At 57.1% G+C, this 7500-nt stretch overlaps 2 non-coding genes and 1 pseudogene across 2 annotated transcripts in view; all 3 read right to left on the reverse strand.

Moving 5' to 3' along the window:
* Nucleotides 1-6542, reverse strand: part of LOC138694093 (large subunit ribosomal RNA) — an 8659-nt pseudogene extending 2117 nt beyond the window's left edge.
* A 251-nt stretch (nt 6543-6793) lies between these two features.
* LOC138694065 (5.8S ribosomal RNA) lies at nt 6794-6949 on the reverse strand. The gene has a single exon (XR_011330746.1). It is a non-coding gene; the product is annotated as a 5.8S ribosomal RNA (ribosomal RNA).
* Nucleotides 6950-7345: 396 nt separating this feature from the next.
* Nucleotides 7346-7500, reverse strand: part of LOC138694059 (small subunit ribosomal RNA) — a 1903-nt gene continuing 1748 nt past the window's right edge. Inside the window, exon 1 of the ribosomal RNA XR_011330740.1 lies at nt 7346-7500. This exon is cut by the window's right edge and continues 1748 nt beyond it. This is a non-coding gene — a ribosomal RNA (small subunit ribosomal RNA).

Raw genomic sequence — 7500 nt, forward strand, 5'->3', positions numbered from 1 at the left:
GCAGCGGCGGCATGCAACATTCCGGTTCTTGTCCGCCCGAGCTAGGGTCACGTTGACACCATACGTGTTTGTCCGCAGCTTAAGGGCATCGATGAATCGCTTTGGACGTAACACGGAAGGATCATAGAGCCAGGAATTTACGATAGGGTCATTTCTGAAATTGGGTACGCCCTGCCCCTGTGAATTAAGGGCGCACCAATCCTCGGCTTCTTTCTCTTTCATTTGATTCCTGGCTCTCACCAATGCATTTGGTGTCAGAGGGAAGTTCAAACGGAGACCGTTTGCCAACTTCCGCAGGCGCATCTCTAGCCGGCCTCCATCCAAAGAGGCACGCATTACCGGATCAACGCTCTTCGAGAGGGTCATCCCCGCCTTCAAGCTGGAGAATGCGACGTGTGTCTGAAGGCGGGGTATCCCAAGTCCACCGTCTCTCATTCGGGAGTATAAAACGTGGTCCGTGGTACTGGGGTGCAGGTGCAATATTTCTTTAAGGTCCTGCCTAATTTTCCTGTCTGTCTCCCCCAGTACCTTTTTACTTATGTCATTTAGGACCATTCCATAGGTGAACTTGGGATATATGTACGTGATTATGAGCCTGACTTTCTGTAGTGGTTTCAAAGCCAGGCTCTTGACCCTCTCCACTGCCTGAACAAGCTTCTCACACTGGGACTTGTCGTTCAGGCCTTTCGCGAGGGTATATGACAAGCCCAGGTATCGTAGTGGGGTGGAGGGATCGGCGCCAGGAACCGTCTCTCCACCCAGAGATAGCTTAGCGTCCCTAACTACCCAGGTCTTACGACCTGCCTCGACGAGGAAGCTTCGGGACTTAGACGGGTTCAGTTTCATTCCCAAACCAGCCAGATACTCGTGGGTGCGGTCCAGCAACGTCTGCGCACCCACGGTCGTATCTGCAACAACGACGAGATCATCCGCGAATGCGAGAGCCCCTACTTGTTGACCGTTCAGGACGAGGCCTCCCTGCAGGTTTCGAATAAGGGGGTCCATAACGAGATTGAATAACAAAGGGGACAATGAGTCCCCTTGTTTGACCCCCCTTTGCAGGGGAACTCCATCGCCGACACCATCGATCTTAGTAAAGGTGTCCATATACATATCTTTTATCAGGGCGATGGAGTGTGCGTCCACACCTTGCGAGTGTAGGGCGCCCATGATAGCCTCGTGCGGGATGGTGTCAAACGCCTTAGAGATGTCAAGAAGCGCACCGCATACCATTGCCCGCTCTCCCCGTTTCGCTTCATGGAGAATCTCGTCGAGCAGATACGAGTTGACGCTGCATCCGTTAGTGGGCATGAAACCTACCTGCCTTTCATGTACGTCAACAACTGTCCTCAGCCGAGTGTCCACGAACCCTGTGAACAGACGGCTGAGTAAGGAGCCAATTGTTATTGGTCTCCAATTGCCAACGTCAGCCGGTTTTGTTCCACTTTTGTGGATTAAAGTCGTTCGATTTTCCTTCCAACTCCGAGGGAAGAAGCCCGCGAGCATCACCAGATTGAACAGTTTCGCTAAAATCTCGCAGTGCTTCTTTGTGCTCTGCACCATTTCTTTCGTGATCCCATCGGGTCCTGGTGCAGAGCCCTTTTTAATCCGCTTTAATCGCTGCTTGATTTCCTTAATTGTAATAAAATTAAGCACTGCGTCTGTTCTTCGACTCGCGCTGGGTGGCATGGTGATGTCGCACCTTCCTGACTTCCCCCAGAGACCAGCTAGGAAGGAGTGAAAGGACTCGTGGGCTGGCCTCTCTGTTTGATGGTCGTAGAGTGTGGCCGTGGTCTGCTCCCCGACCGCCCATTCCGCCAACCGCTGGGGATGCTTTTTGAAAGTATCCTGGCAAATAGCAAAAAGTTGTCGCTTGCGTCCCCGATGATTATCGCGGTTGTCCTTCTGCTTCCTTTTCTTTTTAGGTGTGCGTTTAATTGGTGGCGCCCCACCCGAAATTTCGCGGGTAACTAACGAAACCACTGCTTCCACTTCTTCCCGCACACCCGGAGGGGTCTGTTCATTCCCCAAATCCGATATTTTACGAAGAAGTGCGTCGATCGGGCTTGAAAGAACCCCGGCATCGATGCTTAGAGCGTGGAGTGCCACCCTCTTTCTCCACGCCCCAAGTTGCACGGCAGGGTCATCGGATGCTAGTTGCTCCTCAATATGAGGAGCAGACGCATCCTGTTCCTTTACATTGGCCGCGGGACAAGTATGGCTCTTCCGCCGGTCATCGACTCGCACCTTACTGTAGGTGTTTGTCTGTTCAGCGGGTAAAACGCTAGAACTAATGTTAAAAGCACTAAAATCAGTAAAATGAGTAAAATTGGGGTCATCGGTACCAACCGTAGGTACCTGTTCCCTTGATAAAAGGTCTGCGGAGTCACCGCTCGGTGTACTCCCAACGTTGCCGTCAGAGCCCTCTGAAAATAATGGGGGTGACTGCGCAAACGTTTCATTACCGGCCTCCCCCATTTCAACACCCCCTTCCCCGACCAGCGGTTCCAGGCTAGTGTCTACGGGTTCAGCCGGGCCATCGCTCTGGGGCTCGTCCAGCGAGGTCCCAGATGTTAAAAAGGGGGGCAGGATGTCTGCCAGGGCAGACGCCGAGTCCCCCGGGGATAAAATTTGCGATGGCTTGTCATTTGTCGGGATAGGGGGCTCTTCCCTATTCCCGCTCCCATCATCGGCCGGTGATAAGCCTAGGGGTAGTAAAGCATCAGGCCCCGCGGTGCCGTCATCACCTGCCGCCTGCGTTCTAAGAGACCTTTTTCTATCCTCACATCTAAAATTGCTGACTTGCTTATGTGTTTTAAGCGGCAAATATACAGCAATTTTGACGTTGATGTGAGGATCATCTCGGAACTGCTCCTCCAGGCGCTTTAGTGTCGCTATCTCATCTTGGGTCCAGATGGACTGCCTCCTAACGGAGGGACACTGGGGGGGTTCAAGAGCTTCGAGTTGTTCGGCATTTCGTAGGTCAGGGTGCCGACTCCTCTTGTGCAGCGATAACCCCCTCTGTGACGTGAACGACCTGTTGCACATGCCGCAGATGTGAGAACCAGCCACCTCCTTAATGCCGCGGCATTTCGGAATGTGGCATTTAAGACTTTGATGACTAACGAATTCAGTCTCACATCTCAAACAGACCCACCGACATCGTGTTTCAGGGTGGGCCTGGGCGGCATGCTTCTTCAGGAAAGTTTCAGACGTCACCAGTGTCCGACACAAAAGACACTGGAGAGGCTCCGTCACCGGAAACCTAACACGGAGCAGTTCGTCGTTTAAAAGGAAGCCATACTCACCGTCCGTCATCATGCCGGTCCGTCGATGTTGCTCCCCTACCAGTCCTGAGGGCCCGGGAGCTTGGGTATCCTCAGGTCCGAGGCTTTTACCCTGATAAGTCATCTCATGGTATGCGGGGTTCGGGCGCCCCGTAGGTTCGCCCTGCAAACCAAAATCGTCGTCAAGGTGAGTGCCGATCGTTCAATTGGGGAGCAACCGGCCCCGAGGTTTCCCCAAAAAAACCAAGGGGCCCGAGGGCCACCCGACCACATTTAGCCCCTCCCAGTTAAGCGGGAGGGTTTCCACGGGGAGCCGCGTGGAGGCAGTGGTTGCCCTGTATGGGCGGCCCTCCGCGCGCCTTTGGCCGTATCAAGTCCTAAGACTAGTACGTTTCCGGCGGGACCACGAGGAGGCGGCGCGCGAAGTGAGCCGAGATGGACTGGCCCACAGTAACTATGCTCTTGTAGTAGGATAATACTTACCCTAACAGGCAAGAGAGTCATAGTTACTCCCGCCGTTTACCCGCGCTTGCTTGAATTTCTTCACGTTGACATTCAGAGCACTGGGCAGAAATCACATTGCGTCAGCACCCGCTAGGGCCCTCGCAATGCTTTGTTTTAATTAGACAGTCGGATTCCCCAAGTCCGTGCCAGTTCTGAGTCGACCGTTGAGTGGCGGCCGAAGAGTGCACCGCGGGCGAGCGCGGTCCCTCGCAGCGTGGAAGATCCGCGGGAGGCCAAGGCACGGGACCGAACTCGGATCCGACGCACCGGGGAAACCCCCCGCCGCCACCCCCGCGAGGAGGGGGGGAGGGGACCCGGCACGACATCGCCTCGCCCAGGCCCGGCACGTTGGCGCAGACCCGCTTCCCGACCACGCCCGACGCGCCCCGGTCCTCAGAGCCAATCCTTATCCCGAAGTTACGGATCCAATTTGCCGACTTCCCTTACCTACATTAGTCTATCGACTAGAGGCTCTTCACCTTGGAGACCTGCTGCGGATATGGGTACGAGCCGGCGCGACACCTCCGCGTAGCCCTCTCCCGGATTTTCAAGGTCCGAGGGGACGACCCGGACACCGCCGCAACTGCGGTGCTCTTCGCGTTCCAAACCCTATCTCCCTGCTAGAGGATTCCAGGGAACTCGAACGCTTATGCAGAACAGAAAACTCTGCCCGGGTCTCCCGACGGCGTCTCCGGGTCCTTTTGGGTTACCCCGACGAGCTTCTCTTGCGAGGGCCCGACGAGTCGGTTCCGCTGCCGGGTTCCGGAATAGGAACCGGATTCCCTTTCGCTCGAAGGGGGCGTCATTGCTCTCACAATGCCCCTGATCAACATCGGATTTCTCCTAGAGCTTAGGATCGACTGACTCGTGTGCAACGGCTGTTCACACGAAACCCTTCTCCACATCAGCCCTCAAGGCCCTCGCTTGAGTATTTGCTACTACCACCAAGATCTGCACCGGCGGCGGCTCCAGGCAGGCTCGCGCCCAGACCCTTCCGCGCTCACCGCCGCGCCCTCCTACTCACCGGGGCTTCGCGCGACCGCCCCAGGGGCGGCCGCCCTTGCCTGCCGGCGGCCGGGTATAGGCACGGAGCTTTAGCGCCATCCATTTTCAGGGCTAGTTGCTTCGGCAGGTGAGTTGTTACACACTCCTTAGCGGCTTCCGACTTCCATGGCCACCGTCCTGCTGTCTTAAGCAACCAACGCCTTTCATGGTTTCCCGTGAGCTCCGGTTTAGGCGCCTTAACCCGGCGTTTGGTTCATCCCACAGCGCCGGTTCTGCTTACCAAAAATGGCCCACTTGGCACCCTGATCCAGACCTCGCGGCTTCAGCCAAGCAAGCCGGAGATCTCACCCATTTAAAGTTTGAGAATAGGTTGAGGTCGTTTCGGCCCCAAGGCCTCTAATCATTCGCTTTACCGGATGAGACTCGTCCCGGTCGAAATGGACGCCAGCTATCCTGAGGGAAACTTCGGAGGGAACCAGCTACTAGATGGTTCGATTAGTCTTTCGCCCCTATACCCAGCTCTGACGATCGATTTGCACGTCAGAATCGCTGCGGACCTCCATCAGGGTTTCCCCTGACTTCGTCCTGACCAGGCATAGTTCACCATCTTTCGGGTCCCAACGTGTACGCTCCGGGTGCGCCTGCGGCCGGAGGCCGAGGCGCCCCGGGAGTGCGGGCGCCGGTTGACCCGACGCCGTCCTCCCCGGGCGACCGCAAAGGGTGCGCCCCGCTTTCACTTCGCCTCTGGGTTTTCTCCGAAATCCCAGTGACTTGCGCACATGTTAGACTCCTTGGTCCGTGTTTCAAGACGGGTCGGGAGAGCACCCGAAGCGTGAGCGCCGCTAACGGGAGACGGGCTACCGTCCGAGGACTCCGGGGGCCAGCAGCCGACGGGGGCCGGGGACGTGGCTGAGGCCACGGCACCTCGAGCACCACCGAAGAGCTTGCCCTCCGGGCTGGACGCTCGCTACTGTAGGGTTAGCGGGCCTGCTCCGCGAGATTTACCACCGGGCGCCGGCCGGGCGACCGGGGGTCCGGGGAACCGTGGACCCACGTTTCCGCGGCGGTTCCCTCGGGCTCCACCCCGAGTGCCTTAGACCGGCTCACTAGTGTACCCGGCGGGTCGCGACGTCCTACTGGAGGAGAAGTGCATCCCGCCGCGGCCGGGATTGAACCCGGACGGCCGGTGCCCTCGGATCGTGACCTGCGCGCGCCGTAGGGCGCGGTGGGCGACCGGGGACATCCGTGGCCGCCGAGGACCGGACACGCGGGCGGGATTGAGTCTCCCCCTTCGTTCTTTCGGGTCTCTCCCGTTTACCCCTGAACGGTTTCACGTACTATTGAACTCTCTCTTCAAAGTTCTTTTCAACTTTCCCTCACGGTACTTGTTCGCTATCGGTCTCGTGGTCGTATTTAGCCTTAGATGGAGTTTACCACCCTCTTAGTGCTCCACTCTCAAGGAACACGACTCTGAGGAGAGCTCCACCCGGGAGCGGCAGCGGTCTCTACGGGCCTGGCACCCTCTGCGGGCTGTGGCCCCGTTCAAGGGAGACTTGGACTCACTGCCGACCCCCGGGACGACGGAACCTCCCTCACACGACAACTCCCTGCGCGTTGCCACGCGGGATTCCGTGCTGGGCTTCTCCCTGTTCGCTCGCCGCTACTTGGGGAATCCTTGTTAGTTTCTTTTCCTCCGCCTATTAATATGCTTAAATTCAGCGGGTAGTCTCGCCTGATCTGAGGTCGGGTTTTAGAGAACAGGTCGCAAAAGAGGTCGCTAGCGGGACGAGCCGTGCTGGGCGGGGGCCGCATAGGTACTGCGTCTCTCAAGCCCAGCCGCTCTCCGTCCGCAGAGACAACCTCGCGAGGCCTGACAACCATTCGGGAGCGGACCCACCCCCTCTCTTCAAGAGGCGAGATGGAGGGGGTCCCCCAAGCTCGGGCCCGACCTGCGTCGTCTGATGACGAGACACACGGGCCCAGTATTTGAGTGTGGCCGACCCTCAGCCAGGCGTGGTCCGGGATTGGAAATCCAAGGACCGCAATGTGCGTTCGAAATGTCGATGTTCATGTGTCCTGCAGTTCACATGTCGGCGCGCAATTTGCTGCGTTCTTCATCGACCCACGAGCCGAGTGATCCACCGTTCAGGGTTATGTACTTTTAGTTTTCAGAGTACCATACAGGTCTCAGCGTTACGTTCTCAATAGTTTTTATTGTGTACAGGGCACATCCACGCCCCCGCACGCGGGGCAGGAATGCAGTTCTTGCTTCCCGCGCGGAACTGGAGGGGATTTGAGTAACCCTTTGCGAGTGGCCGGGCGATTTCAGGTGACTTTAAACCGTTAATGCACAGTACCCGGCGTCGCTTTCCTCTCGTTCAACCAGCGGGACTCCGACGCACTCCCCGCTCGGTGGAGGGGAAGCGTACCGCTCGCGACGGGGGTGTGACCCACCACCACTTGCGGGTTCGGCCCGTCTTTTGTGTATTCTCATTGTGAGATTTATTCTCTTTTTTTTTTTTTTTTTAAGCGTGATTCAAGACACACGTTAATGATCCTTCCGCAGGTTCACCTACGGAAACCTTGTTACGACTTTTACTTCCTCTAAATGATCAAGTTTGGGCATCTTCCCGGTGGAATCGAAGAGGCGGGCCCCCTCGCCCCCCGGTCCGAAGACCTCACTAAATCATTCAATCGGTAGTAG

The sequence above is a fragment of the Periplaneta americana genome, unplaced genomic scaffold (genome assembly GCF_040183065.1).
Source record: "Periplaneta americana isolate PAMFEO1 unplaced genomic scaffold, P.americana_PAMFEO1_priV1 scaffold_36, whole genome shotgun sequence".
Classification (NCBI taxonomy): domain Eukaryota; kingdom Metazoa; phylum Arthropoda; class Insecta; order Blattodea; family Blattidae; genus Periplaneta; species Periplaneta americana.